Source organism: Amblyraja radiata, unplaced genomic scaffold, assembly GCF_010909765.2.
Source record: "Amblyraja radiata isolate CabotCenter1 unplaced genomic scaffold, sAmbRad1.1.pri scaffold_415_ctg1, whole genome shotgun sequence".
Taxonomy (NCBI): Eukaryota; Metazoa; Chordata; class Chondrichthyes; order Rajiformes; family Rajidae; genus Amblyraja; species Amblyraja radiata.
This window is the reverse complement of record NW_022630524.1, coordinates 15,597-29,655: the sequence shown is the minus strand read 5'-3', so window position 1 is coordinate 29,655 and position 14,059 is coordinate 15,597.

Here is a 14,059-nt window from a genome sequence, read left to right as displayed (position 1 = left end):
TTGCGACAGGGACCCGTAGGGTGCCACTGGGTCTAGTATTATATATTCTGATGTAATATCTACAATATGATGAAACATTTGATGAATTATATACAATGTGAATCTACAGACGATATGTTACTAAGCGAGTCTCAACCAATGGGAATAAAGAGCGCGCTGTTACTATGTGAGTCTCAACCAATGGGAATAAGAGAGGGGGCTGTTACCCAGGGGAAGGCAGCCAATGAGGTTCAAGAGGATGCTGTCACAGCCAATGGGAATAAAGAGAGGGCTGTTACTAAGAGGGTTTCAGCCAATAGGAATTAAGAGAATGGACTGTTACCAAGGGAATAACCACCAATGAGAATAAAGAGAGGGGGCTGTTACCAAGTGAAAGGCAACCAATGGGAATAAAGAGAGGGGGCTGTTACAGCCAATGGGAATAAAGAGAGGGGCTGTTACCAAGTGGAAGGCAAACAATGGGAATAAAGAGAGGGCGCTGTTACCAAGTGGAGGCAACCAATGGGAATAAAGAGAGGGGGCTGTTACAGCCAATGGGAATAAAAAGAGGGGCTGTTACCAAGTGGAAGGCAATCAATGGGAATAAAGAGGGGGCTCAGACAGCCAATGGGGTTCAAGAGCGGGGCTGTTACTAAGGGAAATAAGCACCAATGAGAATAAAGAATAAAGAGAATAAAGTGACGGGTTGTTACTAAGAGGACGTCAACCAATGGGAATAAAGAGAGGGCTCATACAGCCAATGGGGTTCAAGAGCGGGGCTGTTACTAAGAGGAAGTCAACCAATGGGATTTAAGAGCGGGGTTACAGCCAATGGGAATAAAGAGAGGGGCTGTTACCAAGTGGATGGCAACCAATGGAATTCAAGAGGATGCTCATACAACCAATGGGATTTAAGAGCGGGCTTAAATGTCATTAGAAACGGGAATAGTGCCGGAGGATTGGCGTACTGCGCATGTTGTTCCATTGTTTAAAAACGGGTCTAAGAGTAAACCTAGCAATTATAGACCTGTTAGTTTGACGTCAGTGGTGGGCAAATTAATGGAAAGGATACTTAGAGATAATATATATAAACATCTGGATAAACAGGGTCTGATTAGGAACAGTCAACATGGATTTGTGAGGGTAAAGCAGTGGATGTTGTATATATGGACTTCAGTAAGGCCTTTGACAAGGTTCCTCATGGAAGGTTGGTTAAGAAGGTTCAATGGTTGGGTATTAATGGTGGAGTAGCAAGATGGATTCAACAGTGGCTGAATGGGAGATGCCAGAGAGTAATGGTGGATGGTTGTTTGTCAGGTTGGACGCCAGTGACAAGTGGGGTGCCACAGGGATCTGTGTTGGGTCCACTGTTTTTTGTCATGTACATCAATGATCTGGATGATGGTGTGGTAAATTGGATTAGTAAGTATGCAGATGATACTAAGATAGGTGGGGTTGTGGATAATGAAGTAGATTTTCAAAGTCTACAGAGAGATTTATGCCAGTTGGAAGAGTGGACTGAAAGATGGCAGATGGAGTTTAATGCTGATAAGTGTGAGGTGCTACATCTTGGCAGGACAAATCAAAATAGGACGTACATGGTAAATGGTAGCGAATTGAAGAATACAGTTGAACAGAGGGATCTGGGAATAACTGTGCACAGTTCCCTGAAAGTGGAATCTCGTGTAGATAGGGTGGTAAAGAAAGCTTTTGGGGTGCTGGCCTTTATAAATCAGAGCATTGAGTATAGAAGTTGGGATGTAATGTTAAAATTGTACAAGGCATTGGTGAGACCAATTCTGGAGTATGGTGTACAATTTTGGTCGCCTAATTATAGGACGGATGTCAACAAAATAGAGAGAGTACAGAGGAGATTTACTAGAATGTTGCCTGGGTTTCAGCAACTAAGTTACAGAGAAAGGTTGAACAAGTTAGGGCTTTATTCTTTGGAGCGCAGAAGGTTAAGGGGGGACTTGATAGAGGTCTTTAAAATGATGAGAGGGATAGACAGAGTTGATGTGGATCAGCTTTTCCCTTTGAGAGTAGGGAAGATTCAAACAAGAGGACATGACTTGAGAATTAAGGGACAGAAGTTTAGGGGTAACATAAGGGGGGACTTCTTTACTCAGAGAGTGGTGGCTGTGTGGAATGAGCTTCCAGTGAAGGTGGTGGAGGCAGGTTCGTTTTTATCATTTAAAAATAAATTGGATAGTTATATGGACGGGAAAGGAATGGAGGGTTATGGTCTGAGCGCAGGTAGATGGGCCTAGGGGAGAATACGTGTTCGGCTGTAATTGTTATATGGTTACATGGTTACAGCCAATGGGAATAAAGGGACGGCTGTTACTAAGGGGCCAACCACCAATGGGAATAAAGAGAGGGGCTGTTGCCGGGGGAAATCAACCAATGGGAATAAAGAGCGCGCTGTTACCAGGGGGCAGCGACCAATGGGGAGAGAGAGGGCGGGAAATTAATCCGCGGGGATGTGTGTGTGTGTGGGGGGGGGGGGTGGGAGGGAGAGGATTAGAGGGAGAAGGGAGAGGGAGAGGGAGAAACCGGCGGCGGACCGAGCGCTCACCGACCATCACCTCGTCCTCCTCCTCGTCCTTCTCGCGCCCCCTCGATGACGTCGGGTCGGCGTCGCTGACAGAGTGACGTTTTCCTTAGTAACAGCCCCCTCTTGAACCCCATTGGCTGTAACAGCCCTCCCTCTATTTCCATTGGCTGACTTCCTCTTGGTAACAGCCCGCTCTTGAATCCCATTGGCTGACATCCCCTTAGTTACAGCCTCCTCCCTTTGTTCCCATTGGCTGCCTTCCACTCGGTAACAGCCCCTTCTCTGAATTCTCATTGGTGGTTGTCCCCTTGGTAACAGCCCTCTCCCTTTATTCCCATTGGCTGTAACACCATCCTCTTGAACCCCATTGGCTGACTTCCTATTGGTAACAGCCCTCTCCCTTTATTCTCATTTGATGCAACACCCCTCTTCAATTCCATTGGTTGACTCCCACTTAGTAACAGCCCCCTCTTTATTCCCATTGGCTGTAACAGCATTTTCTTGAATCCCATTGGCTGCCCTCCCCTTAGTATCAGCCCCTCTCTTTATTCCTATTGGTGGTTGTCCCCTTAGTAATGTCCCCCTCTCTTTAATCCCATTGGCTGTATCACCTCTTGAACCTCATTGGTTGATTTCTCCTTCGTAACAGCCTCCTCTTTAATCCTATTGGCTGCCCTCCCCTTGGTAACAGCCCTCTCTTTATTCTCATTGGCTGTAACTGCATCCTCTTGAACCCCATTGGCTGACTTCCTCTTGGTAACAGCTCCCTCTTTAATTCCATTGGATGTAACCCCCCTCTTGAATCTCATTGGTTGACTCCCACTTGGTAACAGCCCCTCTCTTTATTCCCATTGGCTGTAGCAGCCCTCCTTTTATTCTCATTGGCTGCCCTCCACTTGGTAACAGCCCCCTTTGTTTTTTCGTATTGGCTGTAACACCTCTTGAATGTCATTGGTTCCATTCCTCTTAGTAACAGCCCCCTCTCTTTTTTCCCATTGGCTGTAACAGTATCCTCTCTTGAACCCCATTGGCTGCCTTCCACTTAGTAACAGCCCTCCCTTTATTCTCATTGGATGCAACCCCCCTGTTGAATCTCATTGGTTGACTCCCACTTAGTAACAACCCCCTATTTATTCCCATTGGCTGCCTTGCTCTTAGTAACTGCCCTCTCTTGAACCCCATTGGTTAATTTCCTCTTAGTAACAGCCCTCCCTTTATTCTCATTGGTGGTCGTCCCCTTAGTAACAGCCCCTATCTTTATTCCCATTGGCGGTAACATCATTTTCTTGAATCCCATTGGTTGCCATGCCCTTAGTAACAGCCTCCTCCCTTTATTCCCATTGGCTGTAACGACCTCTTGAACCTCATTGGTTGGCTTCCACTTGGGAACAGCCCTCTCTTTATTCCCATTGGTTGTAACCCCCTCTTGAACCTCATTGGTTGCCCTCCTCTTAGTAACAGCCTTCACTTTAATCCTATTGGCTGACTTCCTCTTGGTAACAGCTCCCTCTTTAATTCCATTGGATGTAACCCCCCTCTTGAATCTCATTGGTTGACTCCCACTCAGTAACAGCCCCTCTCTTTATTCCCATTGGCTGTAGCAGCACCCTCTTGAACATCATTGGTGGTTGTCCCCTTAGTAACAGCCTCCTCTCTTTATTCCCATTGGCTGTAACAGCCCTCCCTTTATTCTCATTAGCTGCCTTCCACTTGGTAACAGCCCCCTTTCTTTTTTCTTATTGGCTGTAACACCTCTTGAATGTCATTGGTTCCCTTCCTCTTAGTAACAGCCCCCTCTCTTTATTCCCATTGGCTATAAGAGTATCCTCTTGAATCCCATTGGTTGCCCTCCTCTTAGTAACAGCCCTCACTTTAATCCTATTGGCTTCAATCCTCTTAGTAACAGCCCTCTCCCTTTATTCCCATTGGCTGTAACAGCATCCTCTTGAATCCCATTGGCTGACTTCCTCTTGGTAACAGCCCCCTCTCTTTATTCCCATTGGCTGTAACAGCCCTCCCTTTATTCTCATTGGCTGCCCTCCCCTTAGTTACAGCCTCCTCTTTAATCCTATTGGCTGCCTTCCTCTTGGTAGTATAAGGGGTAAGAGTGTTGTAAAAACAAGACTGAAGGCTTTGTGTCTCAATGCAAGGAGCATTCGTAATAAGGTGGATGAGTTGAATGTGCAGATAGTTATTAACGACTATGATATAGTTGGGATCACGGAGACATGGCTCCAGGGTGACCAAGGCTGGAAGCTGAACATCCAGGGATATTCAATATTCAGGAGGGATAGACAGAAAGGAAAAGGAGGTGGGGTAGCGTTGCTGATTAGAGAGGAAATTAACGCAATGGAAAGGAAGGACATTAGCTTGGAGGATGTGGAATCGATATGGGTAGAGCTGCGAAACACTAAGGGGCAGAAAACGCTGGTGGGAGTTGTGTACAGGCCACCTAACAGTAGTAGTGGAGTTGGGGATGGCATCAAACAGGAAATTAGAAATGTGTGCAACAAAGGTAAAACAGTTATAATGGGTGACTTCAATCTACATATAGATTGGGTGAATCAAATTGGCAAGGGTGCTGAGGAAGAGGATTTATTGGAATGTATGCGGGATAGTTATCTAAACCAACATGTAGAGGAACCAACGAGAGAGCAGGCTATTCTAGACTGGGTATTGAGTAATGAGCAAGGGTTAGTTAGCAGTCTTGTTGTGCGTGGCCCCTTGGGCAAGAGTGACCATAATATGGTTGAGTTCTTCATTAGGATGGAGAGTGACATCGTTAATTCAGAAACAAGGGTCCTGAACTTAAAGAAAGGTGACTTTGAGGGTACGAGACGTGAATTGGCCAAGATAGACTGGCGATTGATTCTTAATGGGTTGACGGTGGATATGCAATGGAAAGCATTTAAAGACTGCATGTATGAACTACAACAATTGTTCATCCCAGTTTGGCAAAAAAAAAAATCAGGGAAGGTAGTGCATCCATGGATAACAAGGGAAATCAGGGATAGTATCAAAACAAAAGATGAAGCGTACAAATTAGCCAGAAAAAGCAGCCTACCAGAGGACTGGGAGAAATTCAGAGACCAGCAGAGGAGGACAAAGGGCTTAATTAGGAAAGGAAAAATAGATTATGAAAGAAAACTGGCAGGGAACATAAAAACTGACTGCAAAAGCTTTTATAGATATGTGAAGAGAAAAAGATTAGTTAAAACAAATGTAGGTCCCTTGCAGTCAGAAACGGGTGAATTGGGACTTCCGGCGGCGTCATGGAGAATTAAGGCGCGGCATTGAGCTTCTCTCCCGTAAAAAAATTGTAAAAGCCGTTTTAAGTCAGCACCGATATAAAAAAAACTCACCGAAGTCGCCTGGTGTTGTGTAAGGGTGATATCATCAGAAGGTGACGTGAAAATCGGGGAGATTAATGGTGAAATCGGGTGTTTAATGAGTTTAAATGAGCAGAGATAATCGTTCAAGGGCGCCAGAGAAAAACACTATCAGCCCTCAGCTCGAGGAAGTATTGGATACTCTACAAACGACAGAAGAAGGTTCAGAAGAAGAAGATTCTTACAGCCAAGGGTCTCTGCTTGAAATAGCAACAAAAGGAGACAAGAAGGAAAAAGAGGTGAAGCAAATGCTTTTAGATATGACTGCTGCAATTAACACTACACTGGAGAAGATGCAAAGTATGGAGTCTCACATGGAGAGTTACAAGCAGAGTATGGAGACTAGCATGGAGAGAATTTCTCAAAACATTGATAATACTTGCAGTGAGTTAAAATAACTGAAAAAGCAGTATAAGGAATTTGGTAAGAGATTAAAATCAGAGTGTGTCAGAATTGAAAATGATTACAACAAGAAATTCAAAGGTGTAAAGGATGATATCGGAAAGCTGGATGAGATAATGGAAGAGATGGAGAATGAGATAAAAGAGATTGTCTCGGAAATAAAGAGTTTGAAACAATCACAGAAAACTGAAGAGGAAAAACTTGGAAGAATGACTGATAAATGTCTGGACCTGGAATCAAGAACTCGGAGATATAACCTGAGGATTCTCGGAGTAAAGGAAGGACGAGAGGGACATGAATCTCAAGCATGTACTTTCGTTACTGATTTACTCAAAGATGTCTTTGAACTGTCGGAAGAACCAAGAATAGACGTCGCTAACCGAGTTGCAAGAGGAACAAATTATTCAAGACAGATAATTGTGAAATTCCGTGACATCTCTTCAGTGGAATTTATATTGAAAAAGATCACTTATGGGAAGAAGCTGACATACCGTGGGGATAATGTGCGAATATTTCGCGATTACTCTCCCGAGGTAGTCCAGAAAATGAGATTGTTTACACCGGCAAGACACACTTTGAGGGAAGTCCCGGGAGTAAGATATGGAATTTACTTTCCCGGAAAAAATGAAGGTATCTTATAACGGCGTTGAACGCTCATTTGCAGATCCCGGAAAAGCTTTACAGTATGCAGAGGATATCGTTAAGAAAACATCGGGGCAAGCTGCCGACAAGGAAGAAGATTGAACTTTTTACAGAGTTTTGAACTGATTAAAATGGCCGAGCTACCCAGACAATTATAAAGCTTATCTCGTTGGAATGTGTTATTCAGAAAGCTTGGTTATATTCAACCTTGGATGAAAAGCTCAAAGTTTAACCCTTGGCACCTGCTTGTACGGTAGTTAACCCTTTGGTACCAGCTTGTATGATGTATGGTAGTTATAGAATGGGATATTATGTAAGAATCCTGGGTGGATATATATGGGAAAGTTTAGATTAGATTAAGATTGGATAAATTAGAAGGACATATATACTTATATAATCGTGTATATGTTGTGTTCTATATTTGTTTTGTTTTTTTTACTCCTTATGTCTCTTTTCTCTCGGCTGTCACTAGCGCTGGTTTGATAAACTCATATAAGAAAAGACAAAATATGAAACGGTATGTAATTTTTTATGAGGATTCACCAAGGGGGAGGAGCTCAATGTATAACAACATCACGGAGGTCTATACATTTTTTGCCATCGTTGATGGCTATTCGTCCTTAAGGTATCTTCCCTTAGATAACTTAATAGCACCTTTTTTTTAAAAGCACAATCAAGATTTTTATCTGTTTAATTTTTTTGAAAGTAATTGTGTATCACATTCTTTTTTTCTTTTTCTAAGGCACTTTACAAGAAGGAGATGCAATATAAATCTAATAAACCGGGATGACCACCCAAGTCCTAAAATTCTGAGGTATTTTGTTGCACCATATGATTCAGGAATATTACCTTGATTTACAATGCAAGACGATAGACAAATAAAGAATGGAGGAATTACATTTTGTAGTTGGAATATAAGGGGTGCCAACGAACCAATTAAGAGGGGTAAAATTTTTGCCCAACTAAAATCGTTGAAAAGTCGACATAATGTTTTTGCAGGAGACACACATGAAACAACAAACACAAATAAGATTAAAGGCGAATTGGATAGGCCAAACATACTACTCCTCATTTACTTCTAAATCTAGGGGTACAGCTATTCTTATTAGGAAAGGTATTCCTTTTAAATTAAAGAATACTATATCAGATAAAGAGGGAAGATATATTATAGTTTCGGGTGAAATTTATGCAACCCCACTAACTTTGATAAATATTTATGCTCCGAATTTTGATAACCACCAATTTTTTGATTAAATTATTGACATAATATCAGAGTTTAATTACCAAAATGTGATAATAGGGGGGGACTTTAACTGTGTTTTAGATTCATATCTAGATAAATCAGCAAAACAAAAGAAGAGTAATTTAAAATCTAAAACTAGCGAACTTCTAAATACATATATAAAAAATACTAATATAATAGATGTATGGAGATCTGCTAATCCAGTTGGAAGGGAATACTCGTTTTACTCTTCGGTGCATAAAACTTATTCAAGAATTGATTATTTTTTAGTGGGTATGAAATTAATGTCATATACAAACAATCTAACATACCACATTAGTAGTATCTCAGATCACTCTCCGTTGACATTTTCAGTAAAAATTGAGGGAATGCCGGGTAAAAAATTTTTTTGGAGGTTTAATACACATATTTTAAATGACATGCAAGGCTATCAATATTTAAAACAACAAATGAAACTTTTTTTCGATACAAATGATATACCAGGTACTTTGCCTTCTTTATTATGGGAAACTTTTAAGGCATTTATGAGAGGACTATAATTTCATATCAAAGTTTTCTAAATAAAAAGAATAAGACAGAACAATTGTTGTTAGAACAAGAAATCAGACAGTTAGAGTTGGATAATGCCAAATATTCCACGACAGATAAACACAATAAGATAATATTACTGAAATTTAAACTTAATCGAATTTTATCGGCAAGAGTAATAAGACTATTCCAAATTACAAAACAGGAACATTTTGAGTTTGGTGACAAACCACATAAGCTTTTAGCTCGCCAATTGAAAAAACAAGAAAAGGAAAATACTATAACTAAAATTAAATCAGAGAAAGGTGAATTACTAATACTACCTAAAGATATTAATAATAGATTTGCCCAATTTTACCAAAACTTATATACATCTAAAATTAAAATAGAAGATAAAAACTGGAATAGTGCCGGAGGATTGGCGTACTGCGCATGTTGTTCCATTGTTTAAAAAGGGGTCTAAGAGTAAACCTAGCAATCATAGACCTGTTAGTTTGACGTCAGCGGTGGGCAAATTAATGGAAAGGATACTTAGAGATAATATATATAAGCATCTGGATAAACAGGGTCTGATTAGGAACAGTCAACATGGATTTGTGCCTGGAAGGTCATGTTTGACTAATCTTCTTGAATTTTTTGAAGAGGTTACTCGGGAAATTGATGAGGGTAAAGCAGTGGATGTTGTATATATGGACTTCAGTAAGGCCTTTGACAAGGTTCCTCATGGAAGGTTGGTTAAGAAGGTTCAATGGTTGGGTATTAATGGTGGAGTAGCAAGATGGATTCAACAGTGGCTTAATGGGAGATGCCAGAGAGTAATGGTGGATGGTTGTTTGTCAGGTTGGAGGCCAGTGACTAGTGGGGTGCCACAGGGATCTGTGTTGGGTCCACTGTTGTTTGTCATGTACATCAATGATCTGGATGATGGTGTGGTAAATTGGATTAGTAAGTATGCAGATGATACTAAGATAGGTGGGGTTGTGGATAATGAAGTAGATTTTCAAAGTCTACAGAGAGATTTATGCCAGTTGGAAGAGTGGACTGAACATCAGGACGAAAAAAGAGACGAAATTTCAGAATGAAAAAGTGGCGACATTTCAGCACCCGAAATGCAACGAAAATTCAGCATGCGAAAAACAACAAAAATTCAGCACGCGAAAGAGAGGAACATTCATGACATTAAAACCAACGAATATTCAGCACGCGGAAAGTGATGAAAATTCATCACGCGAAAAGGGACAAACCTTCAGGACTCGAAAGGCGACAGAAATTCCGCACGCTAAAAGTGACGACATTTCAGCACCCGAAAAGCGAGGAACATTCAGGACATTAAAATCAACGAAAATTCAGCGCGCGTAAAGTGACGAAAATTCAGCACACAAAATGCGATAAACCTTCAGGACGCGAAAAGCGACGAAAATTCCGCACGCGAAAAGTGACGACATTTCAGGACAGGAAAAGCGACGAAATATCAGCACACGCAAAGCAACGAAATTCCAGCACAAGAAAAGCTCCGAAATTTCAGCACACAAAAAGCAAGGAAAATTCAGCATGCGAAAAGCGACGTAACATCAGGACGCATAAAGCAACGACATCCGGTAGGCGGCGCGTCTCTCGTCATCAGCGGCCTCTGCAGTCCGTCTGCGTTTTTATTATTTTATGTCTATGTTTTTATGTAGTTTTTGTTATTTTTGTTGGGGTATGTGTGTGGGGGGTTGGGCGGTGTTGGGGGTAACTTTTAAATCTCTCCCTGCACGGGAGACCCAACCGTTTCTTTGTCGGGTCTCCGTTGTCGTTGGGGCTGCAACGAGGAGCGGCCTCCAACAGGAAGACCGGGACTGTGGTGCCGACTACTCACCTCACCGTCGCGGAGCTGGCCGAGTCCAGAGCGGGTGGAGCTGTGGTGGACGCTGCTACGACCCGACCCCCGGAGATTCGGTGGCTGCAACTGCGGGTTTGGCGGACGGTAACACCCGGAGCCCGCGGGTCCCTGGAGGGAGACCGCTTTTCGGGGCTTCCGCAACGGCGACTTTTCCCGCCCGAGTTGCGGGGTTGAAGAGGTTGAGGAGCGGGACCTTACACCATCGCCCCGCGCGGCTTGGAATGGCCGCGGGTCTCTGCGAGCGCACGCCGGGGGCTCTAACACCAAGACCCGGTGTGCGACCTTGCATCACCCGACGTGGCTTTAATGGCCGCGGGGCAATTCGCCATCGCCCGCCGGGGGCTTTGACTTTGACTCCGACATCGGGGGGGGGGGGGGAGTGCAGTGGAGAGAAAAGTTTTTTGGCCTTCCATCACAGCAATGTGATGGATATTTATGTAAATTATGTTGTGTCTTGGGTCTATTTGTTTGTAATGTATGGCTGCAGAAACGGCATTTCGTTTGGACCTCAAGGGGTCCAAATTACAATAAATTGAATTGAATTGAATTGAATTGAATTGAATTGAATTTCTGGACATGAAAAGCGACGAAATTCCAGCACACGAAAAGCGGCGAAATTTCAGCACACGAAATGAGAGGAACATTCAGGACATTAAAACCAATAAAAATTCAGTACGCATAAAGTGATGAAAATTCAGCACGTGAAAAGTGACAAACCTTCAGGACGCGAAAAGCGACGGAAATTCCGCAGGCGAAATGTGACGAAATTTCATAACGTTAAAAGCGACGAAAATTTAGCATGCAAAAAGCGACGAAAATTCAGCATGCAAAAGGCGACAAAAATTCAGCATGCGAAAAGATAGGACCATTCGGGATGATAAACCCAACGAAAATTCAACACGCGTAAAGTGATGAAAATTCATCACGCGAAAAGGGACAAACCTTCAGGACTCGAAAGGCGACAGAAATTCCGCACGCGAAAATTGACGAAATTTCAGAACATGAAAAGCAACGAAAATTTAGCACCCGAAAAGCGACGAAAACTCAGCGTGCGAAAAGCGACAAAATTCAGCATGCGAAAAGAAAGGAACATTCAGGATGTTAAAACCAACAAAAGTGACGAAAATTCAGGACACATAAAGCGACGAAATTTCAGGACATGAAAAGCGACCAAATTCCATCACATGAAAAGCGGCGACATTTCAGCACACTAAAAGCGACGAAAATTAAGCATGCGAAAAACGACAAAACATCAGGAAGCATAATGCGAAAAGCGACGAAATTACAGGATGCATAAACCGACGAAATTTCAGGACATGAAAAGCGACGAGATTCCAGCACACGAAAAGTGCCGAAATTTCAGCACACAACAAGCGACGAAAATTCAGGACGCGAAAAGCGACGGAAATTCCGCACGCGAAAAGTGACGAAATTTCAGGTCGCCTTAAGCGACGAAATTCCAGCACACGATAGCGGCGAAATTTCAGCACACTAAAAGCTACGAAATTTCAGCATGCGAAAAGTGAAGAAACATCAGGACGCAGAAAGCGACGAAATTTCAGAATGAGAAATGTGGCGACATTTCAGCACACTAAAAGCGACGAAAATTCAGCAGGCGAAAAGCGATGAAACATCAGGTCTCTTAAAGCGACGAAATTTCAGAACGTGAAAAGTGGTGAAATTTCATCACACGAAAAGCGACAAAAATCCAGCATGCGAAAAGTCTGAGTCTGGAGGTTCGGGCATAGAAGGCCTTGTAACGTCTGCCGGAGAGAAGTAGTTCAAACAGTCCGTTACAGGGGTGTGATGAGTCTTTATGGATGCTGACGGCCTTCCTGAGGCACAGTGTGTGGTAGATGCCCTCCAAGGCTGGTAGCTCTGTCCCAATGATCCTCTGCGCTGTGTGGACGACGCGCTGAAGAGCTCTCCTCTCCGCCTCCGTGCAGCTGAGATACCACACAGAGATGCCATCCGTTAATATGCTCTCTGTGGTGCAGCGGTAGAACGTTGTCAGCAGCTGTTGGGGCAGACCAGTCTTTTTTAATGTCCTCAGGAAGAACTGTCGTTGCTGTGCCTTCTTGACCAGCGCAGCGGTGGTGGTGGACGATGTGAGGTCCTCTGAACTGTGAGTGCCCAGAAACTTAAAGCTGGACACTCTCTCCACACTTTCCCCGTAAATTGAGATTGGGGCGTATTCTCCATTATGGGACCTCCTGAAGTCAATAATCAGCTCCTTGGTCTTGGATGTGTTTAGTGACAAGTTGTTACGTGTGCACCAGTCCGCCAGGTTCTGCACCTCCGCCCTGTATTTTGTTTCATCACCGTTGGTGATCAGCCCAATCACTGTTGTGCCGTCTGCAAACTTCACGATGGTGTTGGTGTCGAATGCAGGAACCCAGTCGTGAGTGAAGTGGGAATAGAGCATTGGGCGTAATATACAGCCCTGTGGTGTGCCGGTGCTCAGGGTGATAGTGGAGGACAGGTGCGGGCCCAGTCTCACTGCCTGCAGTCGCTCCGTCAGAAAGTTCAGGATCCAATCGCATATCAGCGAGCTGAGGCCTAGCTGGTGGAGTTTGGTGGTGAGCTTGGTGGGGATGACCGTATTGAATGCAGAGCTATAGTCAACGAAGAGCATCCTCACGTACGTGCCCTGTCTGTCCAGGTGAGTCAGGACAGTGTGAAGAGCCAGAGAGATGGCATCCTCTGTTGATCTATTTGCCCTGTATGCAAATTGATGAGAGTCCAGTGAGATGCTGAATTTGATATGGGAGAGGACCAGCCTTTCGAAGCACTTCATTGGGATTGGAGTTAGGGCAACCGGGCAGTAGTCGTTCAGGTTGGTGACTTTGGACTTTTTCGGCACCGGCACTTTGATGGCTGTTTCAGGCACTTGGGGACCGTTGCCAGAGATAGAGATAGATTGAAGGTTCTCGTGAATACCTCCGCCAGCTGTACAGCACAGTCCTTTAGTACCCTTCCCTGTACTCCATCCGGGCCTGCAGCCTTGCGTGGATTGATCCTACGCAGAACGCACTGTACCTCCTGAGTGCTCAGTGTTAAGGCCTGTCCCTCCGCCATGGCCGGGGTTATTCCACTCCTGGTGGTGTTGCCAGTTTCGAACCGAGCAAAGAAGGTGTTCAGTTCGTTGGCCAGTGTGATTTCACCGTGGGGGCAGGCGGGGCTGCTCTTGTAGTCAGTGATGTCCCTGACACCCTGCCACATTCAGGACGCGAAAAGCAACGAAGCCTCAGTACGCATTTCAGGACATGAAAAGCGAAGAGAATTCATCCTGCGAAAAGCGATTGAAATTCAGCACGTGAAATGTGATGAACCTTCAGGATGCCAAAAGTGACGGAAATTCAGCACGCGAAAAGCGACGAAAGTTCAGGGCCTGAAAGGCGACAACAATTCAAAATGCCAAAAGCTACATAAATTAC